The sequence below is a fragment of the Squalius cephalus genome (assembly GCF_949319135.1).
Source record: "Squalius cephalus genome assembly, chromosome: 19".
NCBI classification, from domain to species: domain Eukaryota; kingdom Metazoa; phylum Chordata; class Actinopteri; order Cypriniformes; family Leuciscidae; genus Squalius; species Squalius cephalus.
This window is the reverse complement of record NC_137140.1, coordinates 32,035,379-32,052,840: the sequence shown is the minus strand read 5'-3', so window position 1 is coordinate 32,052,840 and position 17,462 is coordinate 32,035,379. Positions and strand designations below refer to the sequence as shown.

Below are 17,462 nucleotides of genomic sequence, written 5' to 3'. Positions count from 1 at the left end.
GGGTATGGGTTGCTTAACAAACATCATACTGCCCTTTTATAATTAAACTGAAATAATACTGATTAAAATGCCATGCAACACCCTTCTTGAGTTTGTTACATTAGTTTGGATCATTAACTCTGGAAAAGCTTATGTTGACAGACATCAGGAAGGCGGTAATGGAAAGGCCTGCCCCGACCCCAGAGCCGTGACGCGCTATAGCTGAAATATGGAAGAAACAGTTGATTCTGGAAATACTTCCACAGATGGTACGTGGTTCTGGCGGACATATGAAATGCCACATGGCACCGCTAAGCCGTACGTAACTTATGAAAGCAAACACACACGTCTGACACTACATGATAATTCACAGTATATACCACCTCGGAGTGGAATAGCTGTTTAGCTTAATCAGAATCAAATTAAACCTTGAAATTTAATATACACGATTATGCAACTCATTGACAGTGGTTTTGTAAGACACACAAAAGTTCATTAAATATCTAAAAGAAAAAACAACAACTAAGAAGAAATATTTTACATAAAGGCAATAAAGTCTGTTTTAAGACCATTATATATATATTTAATTTTGTGACCATTATTCTCATTACAATTAAACACATTTATGCCAGATTTGTTTTACTTTTCTCATTCATTCGATCTATCTATCCATCCATCCATCCATCCCTGCATTATGGCTCTCAGCAGATTTATATTACTAAAACTGAATTAAGGTTTTTTTGAAAACATTAAGACTTATGGTTTTTAATTGGCAAAAAAAGCCATAGAACAAACACTAGGTTTACATATTGGCTGAAAGATGGGATTTTCCCCCCTCATAGCAAATCATGATTTTCCATTGCAGCAAAAAAGAAAGAATTTTCATGTAATGTAAAATATGGGAAATATGCTTAAAGGGTACATAACATGCACAGTTTCACCTAATCTCGTGTTAATCTTGAGTACCTATAGAGTAGTAGTGCATCCTTAATATCTCAAAAAAGTGTTTAGTTTTATTATATTTAGAAAAGAAAAATACAGCTTTCCGATTCTCTCCGGGAAAAGCCGAGGTCCTGGAGGCGGAGCTATAGAGTCAAGCGGTAGTTCTTGATTTCCAGCAAAAGACAGAAATCTGATCCAGTTGTACTTACATGACTGGGGTCTTTTATCACTGGGATCGCTCCACGTTTTAAAAGCAAACGATTTGCAAATCCAGCGTCGACCTGAGCCTTGTTAATAAAACATTCGTCACTGAAACGACCAGAACACACAACCGCACTTCCTACACTCCGTTGCTGCCCCGGAAAAACAAACTGCATCCACTGTTCCTGTAACACTGGGTTCTTTGGAAAACTGAACACGGTAAGCTTTCCCTCACATCCAAATACACACTTTTTTGGAGACATTCTTGAACAAATACTATGCAGCGCTGCCGATGATTTCCTGTTGAAGCGCGTTGATGTGCGCGGTCTCACTCTCCTCTAGTCGACGTGCTCGCGGGCGAGCTTTTCCGAGAGAAATGCTCATATAAGGAGTTCCACTCTTATCTACGTCATTAGATCCACGATCGAAAAAAAACCAGCCGAAACTTGTACCAACCCGGAAGTAAGATTTTCAGCATAGAAATTCTCCGTTATTCGTCCAAAATATTTTTTTAAAACTTTGCCCATGTTTAGCATGAGAATCTATCTCTTTAACACTGTAAACAACTCTGAATACATGAAACACCATTGTACCCCCCCTTTAACTGCTATGAAATTTCATCAGAATGCACACAAACACGTGCGTGTGCGTTGGGTGTCCATGTTTTATTGTGACATTCCATAGACGTAATGGTCTTGGTTTAAAAACATCACTTAGCATGAATGTATAGCTGTTTTCCTTATGGGGAGTTGGGGACCAAAAAATGTCCCCACAAGGACAAGGATTTCAGATATTGCTATCTTTGTGGGGACATTATGTCTCCATAATGTATAGTTTTCAAAGACACACGTACGCACACACACGCAGCTCAGTGGCCCTAAAAAATTTTTTTTTTCTGATTTTGGTGCAAATTAAGACTTGTGTATGTTGACAGGTTTCATGAGATTCACTCACTCACTAACTTTTTTTTTCTTGTAGCTGAAAGCATTATCAAGTTAATCAAAATATACATGTAACAAACAAATCCGTAAGTGAAGAGGAATATGAATAACCTTTTGAATGAGACGCAGAGTCGAGTTTTGTGTGGTTTTCTGCATGCACAGATTTGCTGTAGGCCCAAACACAGGTCAAATGGGCATCCGTAAGAACACCTAATCACCACAAAGAACAAAGCAGGAGGCTGAATTAGATCTACACACTCGATGTATCTGTCTAGTCTGAAGCCACACCAATCATAAAGCTGTACAGCGACTACAGTAAGTTTGTAGTATCACCAGCACACCTATATTACAGCCCTCTCGCTATTCCCAGTGTCCAGGGACAAATAAAACTGCTGAGAGAAGATGATGTTGGGGCTGAGGATATACAGGACCATGAGTGTGTGTGTGTGTTTGTGTGATAGATGGGGGGAAATGTGCATGGTTCAACACTATCACAGTCATTACACATATCTGGCCGGTGTAGCAGAAAAGCAAAAAAGAGAAACCCTGCACTTTACATTGTCACTAGCATTTCTGTCTTTAACAAGACTGCTGGGTGGCTTCTAGCAGAGACCATTTATATTGCCCACTGAATAGGAAGGATCCTTATGAGGGAAATCAGTTTGGATCTGTTGGAAATACACCTAGAAGCAAGAGAAAAAACATAGCCAGGATGCGATTTGTTTCAACATACAAGCAGGATATCGCAAGACCAAAAAATTGTAAGAACACGGCGGGAGATCAGAAACTAAAGGGTGTATTAGTCTGTGTGTTGTTGTTTTCAGTTCAGGGGTTGCTTTTATTGTTGCTGTGATACCATACAAATCACCGCTATATCACAAAATGTCCCCGGTCAAAATTGGCTGGAGGCAAGTGATATCTCCGAGTAAACAGTATATGAAGACCATATCTTAAAATGATAGATCACCTCATTTTCCTGTGACAGAGGTCTTTCCTGCCACAAACATCCGTCACTGAAACTTCAATTCACAGATGGAGAGAGAGAGAGAGAGAGAGAGAGAGAGAGAGAGAGAGAGAGAAGAGAGAGAGAGAGAGAGAGAGAGAGAGAGAGAGACACACTGAGGCTCTGTTTCAAAACATAGTGAGCCGACTACATAGGCAACATTTTAAGGCATCAGTTACTTTTTTTTTTTTTTTTTGTCAGATTCTTAACATTACATGTATCCATCACAGAAAAGGACTCCCACAATGCACTGCAATGAGCTCAGTAAAAAATCCAAAAGAACTGATAAGAATGTAAATGTGTACCTTGAAATGCAACGTAAGTCACTTTGGATAAAAGCGTCTACCAAATGCATAAATGTAAATGTAAAATGGAGTGAAAAAATATATAATTTATAATGATATATTAACATAACTAATTTTCATATACAACAAATGTTATATATAAACTATCAAAAAAATAAAAAAAAGTTCAGCTTAATAAACTGACTGTTTTACTCAATATTTGTGTGAGAGTATTGCGGCAAAAGAAGAGCTAACAGTCAACTATTGAAATCAATTGTGATTTGAGTTTCCCTAGTTGCTCATAATCGGTCACTTTTTTTTTTTTTTTTTTTGCCTAAGAAGACAGTTGCCTATGTAGGCTGTAGACGACAAGGCTGTGCTTTGGAATAGAGGCGTTATGTTTGTATGCTGGCTTGTAACTAGTTAAACCAACAAGCTTGTTCAGCTTCATCAGAAAAAAAAAAAAAATGCAATTGGTAGATATTTCAGACATAATTAGTCAAGCTCAAATTAAAGAGCACATAAACAAAAAGTGAGTCAGGCAATTTCTTGCTACCTAAACATTCAGATTCACCACAAATATTGAAGAAAAAAAAAAAAAAAAAAAAAAAAAAAAGCCATAGCATCATCCAATGAAATCTATCAATTTAAATCAATTGAGTCAAATTTCACACACAGCCTGGAAACTTGCAAGGTCTGACTCTTCATCAGCTTAAAGAGGATCATCAAATTATTCCGCCTTCTTCATCTGACATATCCTTCTAATTCAATCTCTCTGACAAGCTTCAAAAGACGATTTCTTTTAACTGATACCAGCAACACTAACTGTAATAAAGATTTCTGCATCTAATGAGGCCCTGAAGGGCAGTGTCAGATTTATAGATTTATTGAAGTTCGGCAACATTATTTCCAGGCCAATAGACTCCCTACTTGACTTCCTGTGCTTACAATGATTTGGGACCATTGGAAAAAAAAGGGCCACATTCTGTTTACAGCGCACACAGCGTTTGATGTATGGGCCGACCTTATTGCAAATGAGCACTACATAATTGTGTAGGAAAGGGAGGAAGGAAAAACACATCAGAACCGTTTTTCATTTTGTTCCCGTATGAAAAATTCAAAAGACTGGAAATCAAGGTTCAACGAGTTTGGGCAGGATATTATTTTCCAATATTTCGATCAATTTATCTGTCATCCAATGCTGGCGAGTGAAGGCGCCAGCAGAGGCAATTTAGCCGGTGAGGTCCGAGGCAGAGATGTTTTTAGAGCTCCGTGTCACATGCTAGAGGAGCGCCCGAGTCGTTTGATTTCAGGAGTATTGGGGAGAGATCCTGATATCAATCACTCAGACTCACTCCCAGATAACGCCACTTATTTCCAGTGTTCCTTTTCTGTTTGGATGGAATTATGAGGGTACGGTGGATCACACAGGGGTTCAATTATGTATGTTTGTTTATTTATAACATCTACGAATACGTAAATGTCCTTTATGTCCATTATGTGGCCTTCTGTTAATTCTATCTAGACTACTATTTTTACTACGTTCCTACAACCACCAACATGTTCTACTTTGCTAAATACATACATGAACAACATTTGACAGAAATATCTGATTTCCCTGATATCAAAGTGCCGTCATCAGATTATGTGACACGCCCCTTAAAGGGATAGTTCACCCAAAAATGACAATTCTGTCATCATTTACTCACCCTCATGTCGTTCCACACCTGAAAGACCTCCTTTCTTCATAACACAAAAGAAGACATTTTGGAGAACATTGGGGTACAAACAACTTTAAAGAACAGTGACTTTCACTGTACAAAAAAAAAAATTATTAGTCTATAGGCACATGTTTTCAAAAACGTCCACTTTGAAACCTACTTTAAAGTTTATGTTCTCAGGCCACCAAAACGCTGTTGTCGTGTAAATGAACAGTCAGAATGCCTTAAAAGTTTTCTGTCTTCAGTTGAAAACGGTCTTATGTAAGCGGCCACTAAGTTAATCACTAATGATTTTTACAATGGAAATTAATAATTAAAAACTTAAGCTAGACAACGACTTTCTTCTATAGGTTCTGTACAGTCAAAACTTTGTTGCATTAATTTCCTATTATCACTGTAAAGCTGCTTTGAAACAATCGGTATTGTAAAAAGCACTAGATAGATGACTTTTAGGCTTTACAGAAGAAATACAGTGAAAAACATGAAAACGATGACAGAACCTTATTTTCTGGGTGAACTATCCCTTTAAATACAGATAATACAGGAGATTATAAGTAAAATAATAAGAGTTCTTGATTGAAATCAGCATGAAATAGCAATGTATACGTGCATCAAAATCCCGTTTTAGTCATGATGAGGATATAGCAAAGCACTTATAATACCTCTAAAACCTGCTTGGACAAGCCAGGTTTGAATCCAAATAGCCAATAAACACACAACTGGGACTGCATGTTAATTAAATCCTATGATAATGTGGCAAGTTGGTACAAACCAAACTTGTTTGCAGTATTTTGCTAATTGGCATAACTGTATGGATATATACACTTATGCAAGGGATCTGTATTCAGATCTCATCTGCATTCTTCATCAGCGCACATGCCATAGTAGATGTCATCACACATAAACTGACAAGATTAAAGGCAAACATGACCTTGCATCATTTATCCTCAGGACAGAAAACGCAAGCGTGCGGTTGCAGGAGGACAGCCACGATGTTGTGTTGTTCCCCGTGTGCGTCTGTTTGTGCTTTCCCGTCTCCGGGAAATGGAGGGAACCAAATTAATTCGGTCCATCTGTGTCATCTCCTGTAACACATGTGAAAAACTAATTAGACTTTCAAGTGTTTCTTTTAAAACAAACATGACCTTACAACCATCAAATATGAAAATGTTCCACACAAAAAAAAAAAAAAAAAAATTAATTGATTAATAGAAAAATGTGTTTTGATACAACCAGGCTTAAATATTCCAGCATAGGACCGTGTCTCATTAACATAGCACGCATAAACAATAAACATGCCCCCTCATTTGCATATAAATATAAACAATTCATTGGCGTATCAGGATTCCAGTCACACATACACGGTGCTATCAGCTTAAATTTCTAAGTGGCAAGGGCTGACAAACAATGATTATTTTTTTATAGGCTAAGGATTCAGCTTTTTGTCTGGCTAAAGCTACCCCTGATTTTATGCACATTGTTTTTAGTTAATGATTCTCAGCTGCTTGTTGTGCCTCTGATAGCATGAAAACCTACCATATGCTCCGCCAAAAGACAAATGATTAGCAAATGAAATTCTGGACAGCTGTCTGACTGAAAGTGTTTGGTTGATAGCATTCTGCTATCATAATTAGCTTAAGCTTTGGGTTAATTAACTTTCTACCTGGATATGCATAATAATAGCTCAAAGTGTGCGCGTGTGAGAGAGAGACGGGAGCGAAAGAAAGAGAAAGCGCACAGCTTCCATCACATCAACAACAGCGCCAGCTTTTTATTCGCCATTTCAAGAGCATATTAGAATTTAGAGAGTGATTAATCCTGGGAATATTGTGGAATACAGTAGATTTTATTTGCACGGTAGATAATGCTGAAACAATCGGAATCTATTATATGGAAGAATGCCATTTTCCAGTTGTAATTAAAGTTTCTGAAAGCAATCACTGATTTTAACTGCTTTTGTTGGTGGAGAGAGGCGCTCTGGCGGGCTTGTAAGGAAGAAACGCACAAAAGACGCCTTAAAATGTGACTAAAATAGGAGCGGCGCATATCAAATGTGTTTTACCAATGTAAAATATGTTCAAGCATATCAATGATGTGAGCCTTTGTTAGCATCACAGAGCTGGGATGTCGAGTTTCTTTCCTTCAAACTCTCTGCTCTTTTTGTGCTATTTAGCGTGAATTCAAAAGACTACTTAAAGAAAAATATGTTAAGCTCTATTGCCAGGACATGCCTGTAAAATAAAGTACAGTGTACAGTAATGCACTTACAATTAGTGATGCATCAAAACTTCGATTTTAAGCAGAAACAGTTTTGAAGGGCCAAAGCAATGTTTCAAAGACTGAAAAGATGTTTAATTAGCGCTTCTATGATGACGTGTTTTGACTGCCAACGTCTATTTCATGCACACAAAGTAGATAAAGAATAACAGGTAAAGATTAACCAAAAAGGATGCTAAATCAACAATATGTAAAATTAGTTGAAAACCTGGATGCCGAGTTCAATTCCCCAAACTTTATTTTCAGGTTTTTTTTTTTTTTTTTTTGACTGAATGGAAACTTTAATTTAGTTTCTGTAAAAAAAAATTACTTTTCCATTGCATTACTCTACATGCTTCATTTAGTATACGTATATCAGCTCGGACCCACTCGGTCAACTTTACTGTAGTAAACGCTACACACTGTCAAGTGGAAATATTGGTTTAATTCAACATTATATGTGTGAACCAGAAACTGATTCAGAAGAAGAAGAAGAAGAAGAGTGAGGGTACAAGTCGATGTATCAGAATGATAATGCGTTTTATGTATTGATCTCTACAACGCCGGACACATAGCGGTAATTGATATGAATTGCCATTGGCTTGACTACATTATCAAACAGCTAACAATTGGTTGCTAATGTTACACAAACCATGTTCAGACAGCTGACTTCTAAACAGGCATCCTTAGAAACACTTTGAACATTATAGAAAGTTTGCGACGGTAGGAAACGGGAGGTTTGAAACCATGTTTTTGAGATTGTCTTTGGTTCACTGTAGTTTTAAGCAGAAAATACTAAGCAATGGTGTTGACTTACAAATTTGCACGTGGATTGCCTTAAAGCATATTAAAAACACCACATAGACATATAAACAACATAAAACCACAGGGGGTCTTTAAATTCTACTGAACATGATCATACCTATGAATCAGAATGCTCGTTAGTTTGGTCATGAAGATTCAAACGCCCAATGTGACTCCTCATTCATAAGGCATCTTCTCATGTTTTCACTGACGTACCGCAGGTTCATTTTTGGGACCTTTGCGGTTTGTAAATCAATTTTCGGAAGGCAGAAGGGAGGCCCGTGTCCCTCTCCGCTCTTGTTTGCATGATTTACCAAAGCTCACAGTAAGACGCTTGTCATGTTAAGGGGACGCTGAGGGAAAGCGCAGGTCAGCGGGCTGGATTGTGAAATTTTTTTTGGGGGGGGGGGTACATGTCCCAGAGCACCACAGATCCACAGAGCTTGAGATCACGGCACTTAATTCTTCGGAATAAGTCGTGCTTGTGAACAAAGTACTTAAGATACATTGCCTCCTTCTGAAAGAGAGGTATGAAGGGTGAGAAAAGAGAGAAATAATACAAGAGGGAACAAGGAGGTACAATTTAATTTCCCACCAGAGAGAGAAATTGTGTTCCGAATCTGTAGTTTGTTGTTCACAAATTTCTCTCAAGCTGGTTTGTCCTGGATCAGTTTGTCTGCAATAACTACCTTGGTCAAGTCATGATGATTTCATTGGACACTCAAAATTACATTTCGACAGATGTCGGAAAGAACTATTTTTAGAGGCGTGACGAGATCCCGTGCCACGGAACAAGGGAACAATTTAGTGGGTTTTTAAGAAAACAACAACTTGTGTGTAAAATGTGTAGTAGTTAGATATAGACCCCAAAAAATAAATGTGCAAAATAATTTGCATAAAAAATTGAATTAAATATTCCACGTCATCAGACAATTAAACGCACTCAGTATATGCATCAGCCATATTTATCTTAATGTAAAATATTAAATAAATAAAGAATAACTGCCTATAAGGTTGATCTCTCACTCTTGAGACGTGAAGACACGTCAGTCAGGAGACGACATCCCATAATATCAATGCGAGTTCCCAAAGTCCTTCTGCCTCCCTGCAAAACCTACAAACCCTCCTGATTCATTAAAACTTCAGTATATTGCAAGACAGATGAAAATGTCACTTTTATTTATTCTCCTCTCCTCGTGTCTTTCTATTCTGGGGAGTTCAAATAAATGTCACAACTTGTATTCCAGTATGCAGGAGAAACCTGCGTTTAATGAGTTAAAAGTAGCTTAAAGATAGGCGTATGGTCACAGGAGGCTGTGCCGGTTGTTGTACTTTACATTTACATATCGATTAGTGTGATTAGCACCCGCTCGACTCCAATGCACCATGGCAAACGCCTGTAATTGAACATGTGTGCTGACATTCATTTTATTTGTCTTTGATTCATCTTTAATAAAGCGCTCTCCGCGGCTCCAAACCCTCTTGACTCGGGCGACCCGGCTCTCCTCTCTGTTTCAGAGTTCTCATATGCACAGTGTCTATGAATTTCAAGCGCAGTCTTGCGGGAGCTCACCTATGCGTGCTGGAGATTTCATTTACCCGTATGCCGAATAAACCGCCATCATACTCCTCTCTCTCTCTCTCTCTTTTTCCCCGGCCGCTTGAGACCTGCATGGATTTTACAGGACCACAATCATCCAGAGGGAAGCCTGAAATGCAGCCACTCTCAGGGACGATATTGCCTGCAGTGTGGGCCTGACCCATGATGCAATGCAGAGGCCTTAAAGAAACACCATTTTTCTGACTGTCAAGAAGCATTTTAATTCTGAGTTTGTTCTGGACTCTTCCCCCCCACCCCACCCCACCCCACATGACTGTCATCACACTGATAGCTCAATTGTAAAACCTAGCAAACTGCCCACCTACACAGCATTTTTAAGGCACATGAAGGCTATTGCAAAAAGTTCCCACATATTTTGTCAAATACTTAAGGATGATTTTTGGCAATCATTTTATAGACCAGAAAAAAAAAAAAAAAAACATAGTAGAAATCTAGAAAAGTATAATCTTTTTTCTTTTTTTCTGTAACTATTAAATATTTTAGTCACATTACAATGGACATTTACATGATTAAGTTTTTCCAGGATTGGAAATCCCTTTTTTAAAATTCCCCAATATTTCCAGGTGTTCAATGAGGGTGGGAAGCGTTATAGGAAGCAACATTTTGCTTTGTATTAAGATTATGAAAAGATTCTAAGATTCTAAATATTGAATTTGTATTGATTACTTTATTATCGACATGGGGGGACATTTTTTGTTGCTTGTGTTTCAACATGCGTACACACAAAGAACCAACAATGTACATAAATATAAAAACATGCCCCCCCCCCCCCACACACACACATATTATTATATATTATTATTATTTATATACTTTATTAATATTTTGAATTAGATTGTATTTTTTATTTCCAGTTTTCATTCAATTTTAGTTTAAAAGTAATTTGAATATATTTTTTTAAATATTTTTATTCATTTTTATTATATTTTTACTTAGCCTTATTTTATTTCTGTATTAGTTTAGTTTAGTAATGATTTTAGTATTTCAACTTAAACTTATTCTATTTCATTTCTAAATTCAGCTCTAAGTTTAAGTTTTCCATCTAATATTTATATTTTATTTTATTTCAGCTTTATTTCAATTAACAAAAGGTAAAACAGTTTTAGTTTACAACAACTAACAACACTGCTGGTTTTAAATAGTTAAATACTGTCTGATGTCTGTGTAATGTTTTATTAATTAAAGTATCACAGCATTAGCTTAGCTATGCTAATATCAAATTCTACTGGAATCAATTGTAAGTCGAGTCTCTGGTACACTTGATGCTGGCTTTGTAGGCCGTTCCAAATCAGTCCCTTTTAAATTCGGATGCTGTCTCTATGTAGGCCGTAGCAAGGCATCTCACCACAGCTGACTGACATCTGGTTATTCTGATGTGGATTAATGTGTACTAAATATATAAAACAATTTCAACTCTTAGCACAACACTTAAACTAACTAGTACAAGAATAAATGTTAATCAAAGAGCGAAACAAACAAATCAAGCATTAAATAAACAACAAAAACACATTTAAAGTTTTCTTTCCCAGGGTGATGCATGCTGTTTACTGCGGTGAAGCAGGATAACAGTTTCCACTAAAACAAAACTCTAATAGAGCTGGATAATGCCTTTCTCTGATATCCTTCAACTAAAGAGGGATACGCGTCAATTATAATGGCAGCCGGCGCTTAGCGCTTATCTGCAGCAGCCACTAAACATGGATTTGGAGAGCAGCTTTAGGAAAGGAGGGGGAACTGCCTTTGCACCCAAAACTCAGGGGGGAATTACAGTAATTTCCCATCAACTATGACTGTGTAAGTGCACGTGGGTCTTAGCTTTGGGTTCGACTGCTGGTATTTGTGCATGTTAGAGATTACCTTCCCTTAAGAGTAATCAAGGTGTGAGCCGGTGGGGTGGGCCGTACCGAGTGTGTAATACGGAGGTCTTCACGGTGGGATTTGTAAGGCAATTGTGCTGCTGACACGGGCAAGACTTAAAGCAACATGCCTGGCATCCTCCCCTATTCACGACGTTCTTTATGCGCCCCACAAATCAGGTGTCATTAACGCTGTCTGTTAGCGTAGGGACAGGAAGTCCTGAGAGGACATGTTCCCTGTCCAGGTCGACTGCTGGGGAACAATAGATGGACGTGTCTTTATTAGACTACGGATTGCGGTGTTTGAGCTTGGATCATTATGTGTTTCATTAGAGTAAAGATCGGGCGAATCACACGAAAAGACCATTAAGATTATTTGCACATTAATTAAGCACATACTGCCCCAAAATCTCATTACTCTTCAGAAAAAAAGAAGAGAAAAAGAGAAAAAAAAAATTCTTGTTTTTCCAGTATATATATATATTGCAATACAGCGCATATTTAGTATACATATTGAAATACAGCACATTTATAGTGTGTGTGTATATATATATATATATATATATATATATATATATATATATATATATATACACACCTTTTTTTTAGATACCTTATTTCTTTTCTTTTTTAAAATGTGGTCTAACAATGTTTTTATTTATTTTTTATACAAGATTATATTTGTTTGAAATGACCTGAGTATTAGGACCACTATAGAGACATTTTATGTGGTTATTCTTTGATTAACAGATCTATATTTCATATTCAGCACAAAGGTCTGGTAAATATTTTTTACTCTTCATTCATGCATGCGTTAATGATCTTTAAATGATTAACTAAACCTGATTCTTCCCACAGGAAGGCTTGTTTCTCTATCTGGAGAAGGATCAGTGGGTTAACCTGGTGCAAAGGGTCATGACCTGCAGCGACAAGTCCGTTCCTCCTCAAACTAATCCCGGCTGTCATTCATGGATCGTCACATCTGACTCTTTTCCAGAGAATGCCATCACCTACAGTCCATCAAATATCCATTGCTCGTCTCCCTCTGAAATTTCAAGTGCAGAAGATGCAGAATTAGAAACATGCTTGATGTTGCAACACGAGTGAGAGTGGTGGTATGCTGATGACAGAACAATTCCATTTTTGACAGTTTAATTTGCCCCCTCCTCTTTTTTTCCGATGGACAAGAGCAAAAGGAGAGCGAGTGCCGAGCCTTCTGCCCCCTGCACAAAGTGTGTCAAGTGCTGGGCGGCAAAAAAACACCTGACACCCTCCACCTGAAACGATCAAAAGAAAATCGAATATATCAAGAGTGGTGATGTCACATAACCTTATACATATTACAAAGAAAAAAAAGGCCACACTCAAAATAGGCCTGACAACTATCATGAATCTAATATCATAAAAAACTAGACGCGCAAGCTAGAGGTGGAGTTCACAGCTATGATGGAAAGAGAGAATGAAAGACGGAGTGTCAGTGCTGCACCATCAAATCCCACAGCGCTTCAGAAAAATGCATACAGTGGCCGTTTAAGAAACTACTGGATGTTTATCAATCTGTGAGTGATGCAGTTGCTCTAGACGGGTTATTCACCCTCTATCAGAAACTGGAAAGTGGAAGAAATAACAAAAATATTATCTCAAAAGTTCCAGGAGTAACTTTCATGCACATTTAGGGGAGATGCTAGCTAGAGATGCCACTAACGTGTTTTTACAATAGCAGGTTGCACGGATGTTTTCAAAACAACAAGCAAAATTCCTTTTAAGGGAAGGTAGTTCACTTGGTGGCCATCTTGGAAACACCTCAGATTGCTATTTTCTAGAGATACAAATACAGCTCATATTTCACTGGATGGAATGAGACCAATTGCCAAAATCTCAAAAACTGCTTGTCAAGATTACATTTTCTCAATCACTTTGGCTTTATTCAAAAATATCCCCCAAAAATAATAATGTTTTTACCAGTATAGCTCACATGATAACAAAAACCTTTTCATTTTTTGCTGGCACTGGCTAATTTACTGAGATGATAACTAGGTTTTGAAGCATGAGTTAGGCTAAATGTGACTACATTTCACAGACATGCAATAGAGTTGCGATGTCCCCAAAAACACTATGTTTTCTTGTCCAAAAAGTCAGAATTAGTTAAAGTTATATTATTTTTGTAAAGTGATCAGCAATTTATTTGCCTTTTTAAATGAAAATGTATGATTACACATGGTTGCATTAAAATCCTGTTGGTTGAACACCCGTCTTTTTTTCTCACTGCTATTTGAGTATGACATTACCAGCGTCCCTAGAAGGCAAATGTGTAGAGTAGCAGATGTAGCGCTGATGTAAGTCATCACAGCTCTTTTGTCATATCCTTCCCTCACCCCCCCCGCTCTCCGGCTCTGGGTTAATTAGACCGGCGAATGTGCGTGCAGGTTATCCGGGAACACTTTCCCCTCTGACATTTACCCACTCTCCAGCCTGAGGAGCATGTTTGATATGGGGCCCGTCTCCTCCGACCGGCCCCTTGTTTGCCAGGCCTGTGGTGCGCTTGAATCTAATTGAACCTCATGAATAGAACAGAGGTGTCAACACGTCGAGATCTGGGGTCAAGTGCTCGGGGTGTGACTTTATCACACATAAGAAGAAGAGAGGAGAGCAAAAAGTGCAAGCTAATCAATTTTGGCATACCAGATAGAATGAAAGAGGAAAAGCCAAAAAATAAAGTAAAATAATTGTATAAAGCAATTACACGAAATGGAATAGAAACTGAGGGTGAAGTGAAATTTAGAAAACGTCACACTGAAAGCAGAGCTCCATATTTTTATAGACAACATGAAATTATACTTGACTAATTTACTTTCTTAATGAATGTCACTGGTATTATTGTGCATGATTCATCACTGCAAATGCATAATTCAAATGTAAATCTAGCCTACCTCTGAAATAACTTTTCTTTGATGTTCCTGAGACCACACAGGCTGGCAAAATAATATAAATTAATAAACTCTTGACATGCCTAATACATATATATTGTTAATCAAAACTTTAACATAAATTGCATAAGTTAAATGTGTGTTCAATGCATTGTCAAATTATGCAAATGAAAATCCTTCACAGCATTTGCAAATCATTGTATTCTGAAATATTTTATATTTCAAAGTAAAACGATAGATATTAGACAATGAGACGAAAAAAAAAAATGTATATATATATAATATATATCAACCAGATATCAGACTGTTTAATCATATATCAGGCTGTTTAATCAACCAGAAATTGACTGGATTGGGTTAATCCCGCGCTTTCTACGTGACGTCATCGAAAAGTCCCTTCAGAGGCAGCAGGACAGGTCAGTTTGTTCTCTTTTACTGCATAATTATAATGCCAAAAATAATACATTTTTACAAACTATACATCAGTGACAGGGTATTACACTTCAGCTTCGATATTTGATAAATTTTGTAATAAACAAATGTTACTGTAGTATTTCAATAGTCGTGACAGATGTAAGAATCAAACATGCTAAATTAAAACATGTTTTTATAGATAGACGTCATACCTGTTAAATCATGTCCGTCGTGTCAGTCGTTTTATGAGGGTTTTTAATCCTTTGTTTAGGCCTTTTTAATCCTAAACAAAATATATATGTATGTATGTATACTTATTATATCATCATCATTCATGACTATTTTCCGCCAAATTATGCCGAACTGATCAGCATTCAGTGTATTTGCCATATTTTACAGACTTGTTTGAACCTGCCTTATGAACAGCGCATGCCGCCTCGTGAGTTGTCATGAGTTCAGCGAAAAAGAAAGACGATGATCGGGATTGTGCCATATATGGAGTGCACACCATTTCCGCTCGTACTAGAGGTGAGGATCCCAGTGATTTGAATCTTTTGAATAATGTTCATTGAGAGACTCTTTCTGCAGGGTACGTAGTTGCGCCAGTAGATGGCGACGATCGTAGTTGTTGTTATTGTTTTTATTATAATTATTTTATTTAATCATTCTCTCTATAGGCGCACACACACTCAAAAAAGATTTGTTCACTTAAAAGATTTGTCCAAAAACATTAACTCTTCAGGGAAACAACAACAACAACAAAATTGCTTTATACACTCGCTGGAGTTTTAAAAGTACGTTTTCAACAGAAGAAATTTTAATCTCGTGAATGGTTGTATTTACTTTAAGCTATCTATGGTAATCTAATGCTAATTATGATTTTGTCAAAAGAATCCATGTAAGATCATTGTTTACAAGCGTAAAAGTACAGAGATTAAATTATAAAATATTGATTGTGGGCATGTGTTTGAGTCTTACACCGTGTCCTAACCAGACGCGATGCGATAAGATTCCAGCGACAAATAATTTGTCTGTCCACTAGATGCGACTGCGAGATGCGCAAAAATCAATCAAAACCCACAGCCAGTCAGAACAGCGTGTGGGCGGAGTCTCGCGGCAAGTGCACAGCACCAGAGAGTAATCTCAACAGCAATCGCAAGAAAATGTAGCCTAGAAATCTAGACGCACCCTAGCGGCAGCAAATTTTATTTTGCAGCCAGGGTGGTCTAGCAACTCTCTGTTGGCTGTCGAGCTGGAGAAAACAAACTTTAGTCAGGCCAATCACATCGTGTATATTTTCGGTGGGCGGGCTTAACATAATGACGGCAGAGTTGTGACGGTTCCGTGTGAATTCCCTGCTACTTGAAAACAAAGAATGGCTGTGCTGGCGAACAGCGGTCTTTCGAATCGGCTTTGGCCGCGACTCTGGAGGACTTGGAGTTTAGCTTTTCTTTGAGAAAAGAGCAAAGAACGACACTTAAGTCATTCTTAAAAAAGGAAGATGTGTTTGTAGTTTTGCCGACCAGATACGGCAAAAGTTTAATCTATCAACTAGCTCCGCTGGTGGGAAAACGCTCTGGTTGGTTGAAGCGCTGTCCTATTGCATGCCAGAGGGAATTTGAAAGACAGCCGTTTATCCCGCCCCTCGGATTGAGCCCTGCCAATGGTGTGTTCCCAGACCAAACATATTGATTAAGAAAATGGATAAGTAGCTACATAATCAAATTCACAAATATTAGCCTACACCATTTAAACATTATTCAAATACATAGGCTACTGAGTTACTAAAATGATCTTTGTCTAATAATATACTTGTTTGTTCACAGTTTGAATGTTCTTGTTTCCATTTGTTTAATTTCAAGATCTGAAGTGAATTATCCATTGTTGCTTTTACAGCTACAAAGCTGGAGCACTAAATGATATTCAAAGTCACATTACATGCTTTTAAAATTAAATAAAGCACATAAACAGTACCTGAGATTATCATTGCCACACTTTGTGTTTGATGTTCCAGCACGAAGTCACAGAAAAATATGTCGTTGTCGCGGCTGGTTAGGACAAAAACTCTGATTAACATGGAAATAAAATTATACCTTTTATCGCGTGTCGCGACGTCACGTCACCTGTAGTTATGACACGGTGTCACTCTAGCACAATTGTGAAAAAATTGCATCATGTTTGACATGAGACTGAATGGGTGAAGTGAATTTCAGTTGTCATCTAACTTCTCAAGATCTTATGATCTTAGATGTTTCATAAAAAGAGTTTTAGAGTTATCAGAGTTGATGGCAAAGGTCGTGCATTCAATTAAACTCTAGGTGTATTTCAATCTGGCACTTGGTAGAAGCAAATGAATGAAATCAGACAGATGACAGCACAGACAGTGACATTCCCCTGAAAACTATGAACAAAACTAAGGTAAAAAGAAAATAGACTACATTAAATATAGGTTCATTTGCAGTGAGGATAAACATGTTTTGTGCCGACCACTGTGAGTTTTTGTGTGGTGAATT

General features: G+C 37.6%; 2 long non-coding RNA genes across 3 annotated transcripts in view; one reads left to right on the top strand and one right to left on the bottom strand.

Moving 5' to 3' along the window:
- Window positions 1-15,410, bottom strand: part of LOC307147227 — a 33,488-nt gene extending 18,078 nt beyond the window's left edge. The window contains exons 1-4 of the long non-coding RNA XR_013819241.1: window positions 15,365-15,410; window positions 15,162-15,232; window positions 12,509-12,653; window positions 6,003-6,156 (exon numbers count right to left, since the gene is read on the bottom strand). This is a non-coding gene — a long non-coding RNA (uncharacterized lncRNA). The remainder of the gene's footprint in view (window positions 1-6,002; window positions 6,157-12,508; window positions 12,654-15,161; window positions 15,233-15,364) is intronic.
- The window catches only part of LOC307147229, an 84,392-nt gene continuing 81,861 nt past the window's right edge, over window positions 14,932-17,462 (top strand). For both annotated transcript variants that reach the window (XR_013819243.1, XR_013819244.1), the window contains exons 1-2: window positions 14,932-14,951; window positions 15,349-15,477. This is a non-coding gene — a long non-coding RNA (uncharacterized lncRNA). The remainder of the gene's footprint in view (window positions 14,952-15,348; window positions 15,478-17,462) is intronic.